This window comes from Agelaius tricolor, unplaced genomic scaffold, assembly GCF_023055355.1.
Source record: "Agelaius tricolor isolate 1412-34295 unplaced genomic scaffold, bAgeTri1.0.p SCAF_11, whole genome shotgun sequence".
NCBI classification, from domain to species: Eukaryota; Metazoa; Chordata; class Aves; order Passeriformes; family Icteridae; genus Agelaius; species Agelaius tricolor.
In genome coordinates, this window is record NW_027269271.1 from 2,908,279 (window position 1) to 2,924,532 (window position 16,254).

At 48.3% G+C, this 16,254-nt stretch overlaps 1 long non-coding RNA gene across 1 annotated transcript; it reads right to left on the reverse strand.

Moving 5' to 3' along the window:
• Positions 1 to 722: 722 nt before the first annotated feature.
• On the reverse strand, positions 723 to 12,592 carry LOC139594142 (uncharacterized). Its single transcript, XR_011680516.1, has 3 exons — positions 12,303 to 12,592; positions 3,907 to 4,040; positions 723 to 3,323 (listed from the first exon to the last, which is right to left on the reverse strand). It is a non-coding gene; the product is annotated as an uncharacterized lncRNA (long non-coding RNA).
• Positions 12,593 to 16,254: the final 3,662 nt, after the last annotated feature.

The following is a 16,254-nucleotide window of genomic DNA, read 5'->3' on the forward strand; positions in this document are numbered from 1 at the left end:
CTGACATCTCCTGCCGGGCTCTGTACCTATAGCTGGCCCAGCTCTGCCTTTACAGCCAGCTCCTTGCTTCCCTGCGTGTCCCCACGCAGTGTCACCCTCTGAAGGTCTCAGTGACCTCTCTGGACACTCTGCTGGCCAAGGAGGTGGCCTCTGGGCCAGTGCTGCTCCCCAGGGACACCAAATCCTCCTGGCTGGCTGTGATGGCATCTCCAACGTGTCCCCATGCCTGCTCAGAGCTCTAACACCCGTGGCCATGGGCTGATGCCAAGGGAAAGTGGAGCCAGCAGGCACAAAGCAGCCTGAGGTGGGATGCAGGGAGGTTGTTTGGAAGTGGGACCAGCTTGGCAGCAGGCCTGGAAGGGAGGGGGAGACACCCACTGACCCCATCCCTGCTGCTCACCCAGCTGGATGGGAAGGGGGATGATCCAAGAGGTATTTTCCACCTCCAGCCCCTGGCTGTGGTTTGGCTGCACACAGCCCTTGCCCAGACTGTCCTTCTCAAGGGGACAGTCACATCTGGTGTCTGGATTTCCTGCACAGTGCTGCAGAGCCCAGAGATCTTCATGGCCCAGGTGTTTCATTTGCAGTCACAAGAGTGCCTCCACCATCCCCTTTCTGAGACAAGGGGCTGTGGTCACTGTGTTGGAAAGGTTTTTATTCTTTTTCACAAACAGGACAGGACTGCTGGGGTATGTTCTTTAAGTTTTATTCGCAGCATCAGCCTCATTACATGGTTGAGACAATAGAAAGATGGCAAAGCTCACATACAACCAGCAGCAACTAAAGATTTCTTTGTTACAGAGCATTTAAAAAACTTCCTAGCCAACAGCACATTGCTAAAGCTTACAGACAATTGTTTTAGCCATTTACTAAAGGCACACATACACCTGCTTCACACAGTGCTTGCTTGTCTGCTCTCAATTAACAATATACAAAACACCATTATGAAGTTTAAAACCTTTTACTATCTTGCTAAGCATATTTTCCTGCAGTCCTTAAATCTATCCTAACCAAGCCTAAAACTCAAAGTATTGTTTTATCTTGTTTATATTGTTTTATTATTTTTTATCTTTACTTAGTATGCTATTATAACTTTTCCTATCTTCAAACCTTACAATTACATCGAATTCTGAGTTTCTCTACTCTTTCTGTTTCTAAAATCTAGTTTCTAAAAATCTTTTTACCTTTCCTATTTGCCACAGTCACTCTGCTGCCAGGGCTTTTCAAGCCATGTGCCAGGCCCCAGCTCCAGTGCAGTGTCCTGAGGGGGAACAGGGTATTCCCTGGGCTGGATTCCTGAGGATTGGATCCCTCCCACCCACCTTTTGTGGGAAAGGGAGAAAACACAGAAATATTGCCAAGGAGGTGTCAAAAGATGCTCCCATCAGCCTTGAGGACAGCCCTGAAGGGAAAATCACCCAAATAATTTGCTGTGGGCATTTCAAAGCCCTTTATTTTCTTCTGGGGCTTCGTTTCTCACCTACAGCAAAGGTCCTTCCTCAGGTGGAACAAGGAGAATGCCTACACCCACCCTTCTGGTAGCTCTTCCATAGTTTGTCGAAGAGTGTTTCCCAGTTTTTCTTCATGGGAGAGGTTTTGTTCTTCTCTAGGGGGCTGTTAGTGCTAGAGGGAAAATCAACATGAAACATCTGTTAACCTGGGGGTAGGTTTAAGTCTCCTTTTTTTGGCCACTCAGTAAGATTTTTCATTTTAAACATCTCTCTTTTTTGGTAGACAGGGAAGGTTTTCCCACCTGCTCCTGGTGGTAGCTTCACAGGAATGCTTCAGGATGCAGTGGAGAGCTCAGCCTGGGATTCCAGGTATTGTCCTGCACCTGCTGCAGAGCAAGTCATGGACCTCCTTCCTCTATCCTGTGCTCCTGGAGCAATGTGGGTGTCCCTGGGAGATCCCAGCAGGGCTGTGAGTGCAGCACTCCCACCCTGGAGCACCCAAGGTGCTGTGCAGCAGCTCTTTCACAAGAGGCTGAGCTCTGAAAATCCTCATTTTTGCTCCTGTTTTTGGCTTCTCTGTAGCATTCACATTCTCTGGAAAAATTCCTTTGCCCAGGGTTTTCCTCCTGGGAAGCTGAAAGGCAGCAAGAGAGGCCTCAGAGAAAAGGGAAACAATTCTTATCTCATTTGCTTCTCCTGTGTTGTGCTGGTGTGGAATGTGTTTGGGATTGTTTACCCACAGGTGATTGTTCCATTGGATTCTGCTGTGAGTTGTTTTCACTCTTTGGCCAATCAGGGCCAAGCTGTGTCACAAAGAGTCCCAAGTTTTCATAATTATTTTTTTAGCATTCTGTAAGTATCCTTTCTGTATTCTTTAGTATAGCATAGTATTCTTTAATATAATCTAGTATACTAAAATAATAAATTAGCCTTCTGAGAACATGGAGTCAGATGCATCATTCTCTCCCCTTGTGGGTGGCCCTGCATTTACAATACTCCTTGGAGGAAACCCAGGTGGATCCCTGTGGAAACCCAGGGCACAGGGAATGTTTCTCTGTCTGCTCTGGGGTGCCCTGACCCCCAGGGGAGCACTGACTTTGACCCTCATTCATGGAGAAAGTTTCCTAAACTCCAGAATAGACTAGAATCCACCAAGGTGTAAAGTAGATTGTAGAGAGTAGTGTAGGTGTATTACTTAGGTGGGAAATGTAGGGTTTTGGGATTTTTAGTATGTTGTGGATGGCAGCAAGATGGAGGGCACAGGGTGTCATCCTGGGCTTCTCCTTCATGCTGCTTCTTCCTTCTTCTCCATGGGTTTGGGTGGCATTTTGTCATTGGGTGGAAAAGTCTGCATTGGGGGCTCTTTGGGATCAGTTATTGGGTTAAAAGGGAAAATAATCTGGGTGTCAGTTCTTAATTGGATAGTTTAGCTTTAAAAGACCTTGCACCAAGAGATTTTTAGCCATTTTTGTGGTGCTTTTCCAGTGTGCTGAGCCTGGTGTGGACAGCATGCAAAACTCTAGATAAGATAACAATAAACAAGAACCTGAAGACTGAAAAAAATCCAATGAGTCTCTCTTTCCTAACACAAAACCACTCCAGGAGGGTCTCCCTGGGCAGGGGAGCCCCCTGGGAGGGCCCAGCCAGAGTCCCAGAAGTCGGGGAATTGGCAACAGAGATCCTGACAGATCCCTGCTCCTGGGAGGATGCAAGGGCTGTGCTGAAGGTGACGGCTCAGCCTCGAGGAAATGGTTCTCTGCTGCAAGCACCTGCCTGTTGGACAGGGCAGAATTTTGAAGGTGGGGTCTTGGGTTTCTGTGGTTGAGATGATCTCCAAGATATCAGAAAGTCTCTTTTTTCCCAGACCTGCAACTGAAGAAGAAGTCGAGATTCCTCGGTGCTGCTTTTCAAGGTTGTTTATTTTATCTCTTATATTCTTTCTCTGACCTGCTGAGGTCTGTCCAGCAGGTTGGGTTGTGGCACAGTCCCTGCCCCTGGGGTGGTGTTAACTTTTTATATAAGAACTACATGTACTTAATTTACAATAATTTTCCAATACCCATCACCTATGTTAGACAGTCTGTCTCTACTCTAAACCAATCCAAAAGTGTCACCATCACAGCAGAAGATGGAGGATGAGAAGAAGGAGAAGAAGGACAGGACATGCCCAGATTCCTCCATCTTGCCTCTTGAACCCCCATTCTAAATCCCCAAAATTCTACTTTTTCACCCTGTGACAAATTCACTATCATTCTACTCAAACTCTTGTGCCTTGTAAATCTTCACACAAAGTTGGTAATTGTTTCCATGGGCTAAAATCAAAGGCACAGGTGTCTTTGACTCTGTGTCAAGGTCTCTGAGCCCCCTGCCAGGGTCTGGAATCACCCAGGGCAGCCAGAGGAATGTCCTGGGTTCCGACAGTGGGGATGTAGAATTAAATATTGGATGTACAAACCTTGGCTTTTCCAGAGGCCTGGGTTTCCCCTGGGACTGCTGCTCTGCCTCCTCATGTTCGTGGGGAGAGGAAACCACTGTCACCATCCTGTTTTCTGAAAAATCCCCTTTGCCCAGGATTCTTCTCTTGGGAAGCTAAGAAGCCTCAGAGAAATGGGAAAACAATAATTATCTGATTTGCTTCTCCTGTGTTTTGCTGCTTTGGAATGTGGTTGGAGATTGTTGTATCCAACATGTGAATTGTTTTGACTTAATGACCAATCACGGTCAGGCTGTGTTGGACTCTGAGGAGAGAGTCACGAGTTTTTCATTATTATCTTTTTAGCCTTCTGGAAGTATCCTTTCTCTATTCTTTAGTATAGTTTAGTATAGCATAATATAATATAATATAATATGATATGATATGATATGATATGATATGATATGATATGATATGATATGATATAATATAATATAATAAGAAATTAGCCTTCTAAGAACATGGAGTCAGATTCATTCCTTCCTCCCAACGACGGGCACCCCTGCAAATACCACAAACCACAGCTAACCTCACCACAAACACAAATCAGTCGGGTTTTGTTGCTATTTTTTTTTAAATTTTATTATTTTTTGGGTTCTGTGTGTTCAGCTGGAACAATAAAACATCTGTTCCCGAGCCCAGCAGCTGGACTGGAATGAAATGACGTTAGCATCAATTATCCTCCGGGATGGGGAGGCAGATTTCCTCAACGCTGAATAACAAATGAGAACAACAGCTTGGCTCCTGCCTTGTGTGCTCCCAGAGAGCTTCCAAACCCCCCCCTGCTCCAGCCCTCGGGTTTGGGGTGCCCCTGCTGTGTGCCCCTGCTCTGGGCACCACTCTGAGGCACAGCAAGGGAGCTATTTTTGCAAGAACTGGGTATAAACCCCATTTTTGGTGTCTTTGTTTATGGCTGCTGTGGTTGGGGAGATTTTCTTCAATGCACCAAATGATTTTTGGGGGCAGGGGGTGGGGCTCAAGTGATTTTTTGGGGGGAAGGGGCTCAAATGACTTTTTGGGGGCATGTGGTGGGGCTCAAGTGATTCTTTGGGGCATGGGGTAGGGCTTAAGTGATTTTTGGGGTGAGGAGGAGGGGCTCAAGTGATTTTTTGGAGGATAGAGTGGGGCTTAGATGATTTTTTTTGGGGCATGGGGTGGGGCTCAAGTGATTTTTTGGAAGATGGGGTGGGGCTCAAGTGATTTTTGGGGCATGGGTTGGGGCTTAAGGGATTTTTTGGGAGATAGAGTGGGGCTCTATCACTTCTTGCAGAGCCAGCATGGAGAGCCCCAGCAGGGACGTGGCCAGGGATGGGTGCAATCAGCCAGCCCAGAGCAGAGCTGGGGTTCACAGAGGGATGGGATGATGCAGAATCACGTTCCCTGGGGACAGAAAGGGGCCATTAACGGGGAGAAAGGGGGGAGTGATGGAGCACAATGCCTGTGATTTGTTGGCAGGCGCGACCTCCAGTCCCTGGCAGCACCTCAAAGCAGCTGTGAAGTGCCAGTCGGTGGCGATGCTCGTGATGTGGGGCGCCTGACCCTGGCGTAAGGCTGGGACACGGGCAGGGACACGGGCTGGGACACGGGCAGGGACATGGGCTGCCCTCTGGAGAGGGCACTGACCCGGCTGCTCCTCCCCAGGATAAATCCCCAGTGCTCCTCCAGGGATGTGGTGGCCTGGCTGCCATCCTGTCCCATCCCAAATGTTAAAAATAGGTTAGAAACTGTTGTAAAATAGATGATAGATCATTTTAAACATGTACTGTTAGTTTGGTTATTATAGTGTAAAAGGAGTTAAAAGAGTAGTTATAAGAAATACACCTCAGTAAAGTGCAACACCCCCCAAGCAAAATGAGCCAGCCTGGACAGAACTGTCGTGGCCAATCAAGCGCCTTAAACCTTCATGCAAATGAAGGATCCAAAAAGAAAACAATCCAAAGGGACAAAAAACAGGATAAAAAGAGGCATCTGACCCAGGGAAGCTGTGCCACTTCACCTGGGACATTGGGCCATCGCTGCTGAGCAGCCCCAGCACCAGGGCTGCAGCATCCTTGATGAGAACATTCCTGCTTGGCCCAGGCCCCCTTGCTTTAGGCCTTTTCTTTTTCTTATAATAAATGCTGAAATCACTTTTTGTACCCCTTCCTTTAGGCCTTTCTTTTTCTTATAATAAATGCTGAAATCACTTTAGTACTGGGAGTCTGGTTCTGTTTTTACCAGCCTGGGGACCCATCCAGGAGGTACCTGGGACCTCCCCCAAGCAGCCTGGACAGAACTGTAAGGCCCAATCAAGAGCCTTAAACCTTCATGCAAATGAAGGATCCAAACAGAAACCAATCCAAAGGGACAAAATGCAGCATAAAAAGGGGGATCTGACCCAGGGAAGGGGTGCCATTCCCCCTGGAACATCGGGGACTGAAAAGAAGCCCCAGCACCGGTGCTGCAGCATCCCCAACGGGAACGCTCCTGCTCGGCCTGCGGCCCCCTTGCTTTAGGCCTTTCTTTTTATTATAATAAATGCTGAAATCACTTTAGTACCAGGATCCTGCTCTTGTTTTTAACATGTACTGGTAGTTTGGTTATGGTAAAAGGAGTTAAAAGGGTAGTTATAAGAAATTACACCTCAGTAAAGTGCACCAAGCGAAGCGAGCCAGCCTGCACAGAACTGTAATGGCCAATCGAGCGCCTTAAACCTTCATGCAAATGAAGGATCCAAACAGAAACCAATCCAAAGGGACAAAATACAGCATAAAAAGGGGGATCTGACCCACTGAATCTGTGCTGCTCCATCTGGAACATTGAGGACTGAAAAGAAGCCCCAGCGCCGGTGCTGCTCCATCCTTGATGCTCCTGCTCGGCCCACAGGCCCCCTTGCTTTAGGCCTTTATTTTTATTATAATAAATGCTGAAATCACTTTAGTCCAGGAGCCTGCTCTCATTTTTATCACCAAACACTCTCTCCAATGTTATGGACGAATTCATAACCTGTGTCAGAAATAGGCTCACACTTTTCCTTTAATTTTTTTAACAGAAAAGGGGGAGGTGTTGTATTGCACTAAATAGTTGTTTTGTTGTTTGCACTGGGTGTTTTGGTAATTTGCACTGTTCACATGATTTGCACCCTATGACCACATGTTCTTCCCCTTTTTCCCCCCTCAAGTGCCACTGTTGGTGGTCTCTCCCTGGGTTACCCCTCCCCTCTTATATCCCATTAGTTTGGTCCTCCTCTGCCCCCCATTTCCCCTGGGTATAAAAGTCTCCCACCATTAGGCCAGACCCTCTTTTTCCATGTATTTTTCCATCTGATGTGTCTCTTGGAATAAAGAGAGAACATTACCATGTGGAGAAGAGCACTTCTGGTCTTTTGCTTTTTTCTATGTAAGATTTGTGTGAGCTGGGGTAAATAGCAAGCCAGAGTGGACCCAAACAGCCCATCCAGACATGGATGCTTACACTCCAAAGTTGTTTCCTCAAATCCCAGCAGCACAGAAGAAAATGTGTCTGTGGGAAAACTGAAAGAAAAGCCAGCAGGGAAAAGCATTTTTTCCTCAGCGAGCTGCTTTTGTACCTGCACAGCGAGATGCTTAAATAACTTAATGCAGGAAATCATTTTGGCTGCTGCAATTTTGAAGGCTCTGAAATAGCTTTGCTGCTCCCTGGGGAGCTGGGAGCATTTTTAGGCCTGGCAGCTTCCAGCACCCTGCAGGTGAGGTACAGCTGCTCCTGGGGAAATGGGGCTCCTGGGGATTGTGTGATGCTCATCATGATTGGTTTTTTTTTTTGGAAGGAAAGTGTTTGGGGTGAGCAACAGGGGAGAAAGAGCTTGTAAAGAGAAGAGCAGCTTGCTCCAAAAAGCTGGGAGCATCAAGCAGCCAGGGAGTGCTTTCTGTGGCTTCTTCCTTGAGTGTCCCTCTTGTGGGAGTGTCACCCACATGGAGTGGTTTGGGTTGGAAGGGACAGTAGAGATCATCCAGTTCCACATTTCACCATCCCAGGCTGCTCCAAGCCCCATCCAGCCTGGCCCTGAACACTTCCGGGGATCCAGGGGCAGCCACAGCTGCTCTGGGCACCCTGTGCCAGGGCCTCACCACCCTCACAGGGAAGAAATTCTTCCCATTATCCCCTCTAAACCTGCTCTCTGTCAAGCTGAAGCCATTCAACAGCACCCAGCACATACCTCCAGTTTTCCTCTAACCACTTGTTGCTTTTGGCCTCCAGCCTTGGTTCTATCCCCAAGCCACCCTGGGCCAACCCTAGCCCAGGTGTCACATCTGATGTTTGTCACCTCTCTGCCCCCAGACAGGCCACTGCAGGCACTCCTGGCCTCTCCTACCAGTCATGGAGTCCAGCTGGGAAAATCCCCAGAACTTCACTCACAAGAGACTTGGCAGATCTAGAAGCAAAAGTAAAGGAAGCTTTGGCTTTATAAGAAAAAATTGAAAACCGGATCACTTTGTCCCAAAGCAACTGAACTCAGCTCAGTACGTCTATTTTTTGTTACATTATGTACTGTACTCCAGCCTGTTTTCCCAAGCCTTACAAAAGCAAGTGGATCCTCATTTTGTTTGCCTGTCCCAGCCCTCAGTAACATGCTGAACTGGCTGGTTTTGGGGAAGTCTGGCAAGGACATGAATTCCTCCCAATATTCTGGTCTTGCTGTCTGTATGAAAACAAGTGCCAGTGCTGGAAGCTGGCTGGATCCCAAGCAGTGAGGGAAAGGCTTGTTGGGTCCCTGGTTTCCCAAAAATCCCCATCTGGTGGGAATTTGTCAGCTGGAGCACTGAGATGGGGCTGCCCTGATTGCAGGCACCTCCTCCCCTCCCAGCCTGCCAGCAAAAACAGCCTGGGAGGATTCTCTGGTCTATGGGGATCCAGGGAAGGGCTGAGGGCCCTGCACCCTGCCTGACTCTACAGTGATCTTTTCCTTCTTGCCAGCCCTCTTGCAGTGGCCTGCTTTTCCCAGCCTGGTTGGTAATCTTAAAGAATAGGAGGCAACAGCCTAAAATGCCTCCTGAGGAGCTGGATTTTAGTCCCTCCTTATGGCACTCTGCTCTGTAAATCATCTCACCTCTGCCAGGACTGAGCCTTCAGTGCATCATCCTCCCCCAGCCAGGGCAAAATGTGTCCTGAGGGTGCTGGAGTGGTGGGAAATGGGGGTTTGTGCCACCAGACAAGCTGGGATATACAGCAGCCACCTCTGGCTCGTCACTGGAGAGCTGGGTAGGACAGAAAATGCTGAGCAAGGCTCAGGAGTGTGTAATGCAGCTAAAAGGAGGTGAGATAAGGGGGAAAATGGAATAAAGCAAGGCAGGGGCAGCATTCTGACCACCACAAGGCATCTGAAACAGGGTGGGATGCTTCGTGTGGGCAGCCACCAGGCAAGGGACGCGTGGCTCTGCTTTGTCCCAGCAGCTCTGGGGGAAGCTCTGGAGCTCTTCCTCCTGCCAGGCCCAGGCACAGCCTGGGGCCGGGGCTAAAGATGTTGTGACAGCATTTGCATCCCATCTCAGTGGGCGTTGGTGCTCTGGGAGGCTCCCATCGAGCCCCTCCCACCCCGAGCCAGAGTCAGCATCACTCCCTGGGGCACCTGGGGAAAGGGAATGAGGCACCTGGGGAGGTGCTGGGGCAGGGGCCTCTCCTCCTGCCGGCCTCCTCACCCCTTCATTTCAACACACTCCTGCACTGCCAGCTTGTTTGCACAGCTCAGAATGTTCCGAGCATTATCAGTGTTTGCACTTTTGCCACTGTTTGTGCTGGTTGCACTTTAAAGGCAATAAAGTCAAGCTTTGTTTGCCTACAAGGAAGCCATGGGGTTTTTTCCCCCCCAGCACGCCAGAGCTCGCCCTAAAACATGGCACCAACCACCCCTGGAAGGGCTGGGCCTGATTGGGAGGGTGTTCCTGGGGAAAAAAGGGGTTTGGTGTGCCCAAACACATGGGGTGCACACCATGCACAACCCCAAGGCTCTGCCTGCCAAACTTTGAGCTTCACGGGGGAGCCTGACCCAGCATCTCCCCCTTTCACCCCAGAGAAGCCAAGGAATCTGTCCTGGGGTGACTTTAGGATGTTTGTACCCCCATTTGTCTGTTTAGCCCAGAAATAAGTTTTGCACCTTTAAGAGTGGAGGAGATTCTGAAATCTTTTTCCCAAACCACCCAAGGAAGGCACCGCTCGAATTTGCTTTCTAGAGGAAACCCCTTTGGAGGTTTTTCTCCCCAAATTGCCCTAAACCAGGACAGAATCCCACATCCCAGAGCCCCAGCAGCCCCTTTCCTGAGTGGCAAAGCCACTTCCCTCCCAGCCCCGGGGTTCAGGGGGCAGTGAGGAGCCAGGTGCTGCTGCTGACACATGGGGGTCCCATGGGGCAGGGAGTGACCTCACGTGTGTGCCCAGCCACCAGTGCTGTCCCCACAGGCTGTCCCCACCTCCCTGCTGGCTGCAACATGCTGTCCCTGTCCAGGGGGTTGAACATTAACACTGCAAGGCCAGGGGAGTCTCCAGAGTGTCTGGGGAAGGGTGTTATTTCTGGAGAAAGCTGTGCTGGGAAAGCTCCGCCGCGCTGCTCAGTGACCTTCTCCCAACTCCAGAAAAGCTCCCTCCATCATCCTCCTCAGCTGCCCAGCTGCTTTCTCCACCTCTCAGCCTGCTCTGGGCTGCCCAGGACTGGGTATTTTCCACACTGCCCAAGTCTGAGCTGCCTGGCTTTGTGCTGACCCTCTCGGGGTGATGCCAACTCTGCCCCTATTGTAAATCAAAGGCGATTTTGATGAAGGGGAGAGAAAGATGCATCTGATTCCATGGATATCAGAAGGCTAATTAATTACTTTATGATACTATATTAGTCTATACATCTAAAACTGAATCTGCCAAGCACTCATCTCTGCACACAACTGCCCAGAATCTCATGACTGTCACCCTCAGTCCCCACACACAGTTGGCCCTGACAGGCCAAGGAAACAAAACACCATGACTTTGGGTAAACAATCTCCATATTGCATTCTACTTTTGCACAAACACAGGCACAGCAAGTGATAAGAATTGTGTTTTCCCTTTCTCTGAGGTTCAGAGAATGTGAATCTCAGAAACCCTTGGGAAGAATTGTGCCTTGCTTTTCTCTGGGAAGAGAAATGTGGGGCTACAGACCCTGCCCTGGTACCACTGCAGAGCCTGGGCATGGGGCAGAGCCCGTGCCAGGCTGTGGCTGGAAGAGCTGCCTGTGTTTCCTGGAAGGGTAATGTGGATTGGAAGTGATCCCTGGATGGAGGCAGGGCACTGTCCCCTGTCCCCTGTCCCCTGTCCCCTGTCTCAGCAGAGCACAGGCACCACTGTCACCTCACCTGTCAACACAGGGCTGGGAGGGAGCAGGAAAGGCACAAACCTCAGAGCTTTGCTGGGGTTAAAGCTCGTAAAAACCCCAAAAAACTCCACCACCCCCCCAAAAAACGAAACCAAAAACCAAAACACCCCAAACAAACAAAACAAAAACAAACAAACAAAAAAAAACCAAAAAACCCCCCCAAACCCATAAACAAGGTGCCTGCTGGCCAGGGGCTGGGAGGGAGCAGGAAAGGCATAAAACCTTGGAGCTTTTCTGGGGTTTAAGCTCGTAAAAAAACAAAACAAAAAAAAACCAAAAAAACCCCCAAAAACCAAAAAACCAAAAAAAACCCCCCAAAAAAACCAAACAAAAACCCCAAAACAAAACCAAAACCAAAGAAAACAAAAAAAACCCCAAACCAAACCAAACCAAAAAACCAAAAAAACCCCACCAAAAAAATAACAAAAAAACCCCCCACACCAAACCCCAAAAATGAAACCAAAGACCAAAAAACCCCAAACCAAAAAAAAACCAAACCCAAACATTCTCCCCAAAAACAAAACAAAACAAACCAAACCCCAAAAAACCCCGAAACCCCCAAAAAACCCCAAAAGACAAAATACCCCAAAAAACCTAAAAGAAAATTTTAAAAACCCCAAAAACCCCAAAACCCAAAAAAAAAAAATAAACCACACCAAACCCCAAAAAACCAGAAACCAAAAAAACCCAAAAAACCCAAACCAAACCAAAACAGAAACAAAACAAAAACAAAACAAAAAAACCCCAAAACAAGAAAAAAAACCCAACCAAAAATCACAAAAAACCAAAAAACAACAACAAAAAAAACCAACAAAAAACAAACGAAAAGAAAACAAAACAAAAAAGAAAAAAAAAACACCCAAAAAACCCCCCAAAAAACCTCAAAAACCCATAATACCGAAAAAACCCAAAAAAACCTCCAGAACATAAAAGAAAAAACAAAAAAAAAAGAGCAAATCTGTGTCTGTGTTTGAAAGAATGCCTCGGCAGGACCCACAAGGCAGGTGCTGTGCTGGCTCACCCTGCCCTCTCCTGGACACCGGCTCGCTGGCAAGGCGCTCCCTTGGGGAAATATTTGGGATTTTTAGCTGCCCTCCCTCCAGAAATCAGCCTGAGCCGGCTGAGGGGAGCGGCTCCACTGGGCTCTTGGGCCAGGCAAGGATTGTGCCATGTGAAATCATGGATTTGTGGAACGGCTTGGAGGAAAATTCAGCTTCAAGACCATCCAGTTCCAGCCCAGGGAAAATTGCATCATTTGCTGTGGGCTGGTGCCTCCTTGGCCAGTCAGCACTGAAGGCTCCCTGAATTTTATTGGTGGGGAATTTTGCATTTTATTGGTGGGGAATTTTGCATTTTCCAGGCTGCAGTGCTGCCTCCATCTCCAAGGAGGAGGAGGAGGAGGAGGAGGAGGAGGAGGAGGAGGGTGCTGCTGTGGCACAGCCTGGCTGCCTGCAGACCCAGCACTGAGGGCTCTCTGGTTTTGGCAGGCCAGGGTGGCTGTGCCCTGCTCTGGGGAGGAGCTGAATCTGCAGCTGAAATCTGCAAAAGCTGAAAAGCAGCCTGGGATGTGCCTGGTGCTGCCTCTGCTGCACAGGGCACACGCTGGGGAGCTCAGCCCTGCCCAGCAGAGCCTTGGCTGCAGCTCATGTCCTCCTGTTCCATCCTCTGGAGCATCCCTCCTGCTCCTCCTGCTGCTGCTGCCAGCAGCTCTGCCCTGCTCACATCCCCACCAATGCTCCCTGGAGGCACCCAGGTGTTGTTTTCCCTAAGGAAATGTGATGCCAATGTGTTTGAGGGATTGAGGCATGGGGTGAGCTTGGCCTGGAGGCACAGTCCAGTGCCCTTTATCCCAAACCTTGCACTCAGGGAGCACAGGGTGACATGGACATACCCCTGGTGCTAACTGCTGCCTGGAATTAGGTTTTACTGCTGGTTATATCCCTGTTATGCTCCCAGCTCCATTCCCTACCCCTGGCCAAACCTGAGCACAGCAGGCCTTGGGATCCTCCTAATTAAATGCTATTTTTAAAAATATATATCACATTTTTTAGTGCAATTTAAAACACTTGACATAAAGACACAGTTCAGCTCAGAAACCCTCCAAACACACCCAGTATATCCCCAGGATTTAAAGGCTGAGCAGAGACCTGAGTAAGTGCCACTGGTGCCATAGCTGATCCCCCAGCCCCTTCCCAAACTAGCAGGCCTTGGGATCCTCCTAACTAAATTATATTTTTTAATATATATCACAGTTTTTAGTGCAATTTAAAACACCTGACAAAGACACAGCTCAGCTCAGAGACCCACATCCCTCCCAGCCTTCAAAAACACCCAGGGATTAGAGGCCAAGCAGAGATCTGGGCAAGTGCCACTAGGATCACAATTGATCCCCCAGCCCCTTCCCAAACTAGCAGGCCTTGGGATCCTCCTAACTAAATTATATTTTTTAATATATATCACAGTTTTTAGTGCAATTTAAAACACCTGACAAAGACACAGCTCAGCTCAGAGACCCACATCCCTCCCAGCCTTCAAAAACACCCAGGGATTAGAGGCCAAGCAGAGATCTGGGCAAGTGCCACTAGGATCACAATTGATCCCCCAGCCCCTTCTCAAACTAGCAGGCCTTGGGATCCTCCTAATTAAATGCTATTAAATATATATATATTTTTTTTTTATATAAATATATATCTCACAGTTTTTAGTGCAATTTAAAACACCTGACATAAAGCTGACACAGCTCAGCTCAGAGACCCACATCCCTCCCAGCCTCCAAACACACCCAGCATGTCCCCAGGGATTAGAGGCTGACCTGAGCAAGTGCCACTGGGGTCACAGTTGATCCCCAGCCCCTTCCCTTTGCCTGGGGATAAAGAAAGGGCCCATTTTGGGCACTGCTCATCCCAGAGGGAGCAGCTGTCTGAGGCATCCATCCATCCATTCCCCCTTGGGAATGGCTCTGTTGGACCTGGAGCTGTTGATGGGATTATCTGGGCCAGATGAATGGTGATTTTTGTTCTAGCAGACAGGCTGCACCCTGGGAACCTTGCAGGAGATAAATCACTGACCCAGTAATTGTATTTCTGCACCTTCCTCCCTCCTTGGCTTCAAATGAATGGGTTTAAACTGGTCCCAGCCCTCTGAAGAGATGGGAAGAAAGAGGAGGGAAGGGGCAGTAGGAGGCTCTCCCAATCCAGGGTCTGGAAGGTCCTGAGGGTCTCCTCACCATGAACCCAGGTGTCTCCTTCTTGTGCAAGGAATCCCATCTGTTCATGCTCTTCCCTCCCTCCCAGCTCCAAGACAGAGCACAAGCAAAAGGATCTGATGAGGCTGGGGAGGTGGGACTGGAGAAAACCTCTCAGCAGCTCTTGCTGCAGTTCTGCAGAGCTTTTCTGCCTGTAGCTTTTTTTTTTTTTTTTTTTTTTTTCCTTTATTTGGTTTCCCCATGTCTGATTTTATTGGATATTTCTGCCTTTGATATGGCCCAGTACTCAGAACAGTCCATTTGGGAGGACGCTTGATCCACACACACATCTCCATGTATAAAAGCAGGGAATAAGGAGACTCAGGGCACATAAGTGAGAGGGAAGAGGGGGATTTGATTTATACTCCCACAGTGGGGCACCAGGAGTAGGATTTTAGGATTTGCTCAATAAATGATTCGAGGATTCTAAAAGACACAGAACCCTGGAGCCCTTTCAAGCTCAGCCCCTGAAATAATAACCAATAAAAGATTTGAGGTTTCTAAAAGACACACAACCCCAGCTGCCTGAAATAATAACCATTTCGGAAAACACTGCTCTAAAAGGGGAAAAAAAAGAAAAATCCATACACTGAAGTCTCTTATATGGCAGTCCATGAACACCAGCATCAGCTTTGAGCTCCCAAAGGCCATCAGGGTGGGTCTCTGCTCCCCGTTCCTCCACGTGACAGAAATGATTCAAATTCTTCTCTCCAGGCAGCGATCCCGCGCTGCGTCGGCCGAGGAGCAGATGCAGCTCTGGCAGGCGCTCAGCAAAACACCAAGTGAGCAAGTTTTTCTGCTGCTCCTCACATCCTCACCATTCCTCAGAGCAGGGCGTAATCAGCCTCCGTTTGTTTTCACAGTTCAGCTCCAGAATGGATGGGAACACGAGCACACTGCTCCTGCTGCTGGAAAACGGGGGTGGGAAAAGTGCAATTCCTGCTCTCTGTCTCCTTGAGCTTTGCCCACGAAGCAGTTAATAGGTGAGACAGCTCAAATCAAGCCTTGCAGGTGCCAAAAGTGCCTCTAGACAGGTTCTTTACTGTCAAAAAACACAGACACTTGCTATGATTCAACATATCCATGAGCTCAGCCTGCTTCTGTGGGTGATTTACTTCCCCAGTGTTGCAATGCATTTGCAAGAGTTAAGCCACAGTGTGCATCAGCCAGTTATCAAAACCCCAAGAATACATCAAGGCTATTAGAACATAAATTGTGCTAAATTAAGAAAGAAGAAGCTGAGAAACTGAATACCAAGATTGCAAGAACGAGATAACAGAGGGCTGTGAACCACCTAGACTGCAACCAATCACATATACTGAGAAATACAAGCAGAAAATGAGTGAACAAAACAAAGGCACCAATCAAGAAGTGTGTACTTAGTGGTTTGTAGAATCTATAAATATGTGTGTAATGTAAACAATGAACAGCTTCTACTTCACCATATTAGTTGTACAAGAGTCCTGGATTTCCCAGCTGAAACATATCACCCTTCCTGACTTCCCATCAGCTGGAGAAGGGAAAACAAGCTCTATGTGCCTTTATACTACACCCCAACCAGCCTGGGAATATTGGCAAGGCTGTTGGAACACCAGCTCTATTCCCACAAAACATAGCGTGGGATCAAAAAGTAGATTTCTTGCATGGAGTGGGAGAAAACACAACACTTGTACAAGTGATGGGGAAATGCTTGAAGGAAGACCTTGGATTTCTAATTTTTTGGTGATTT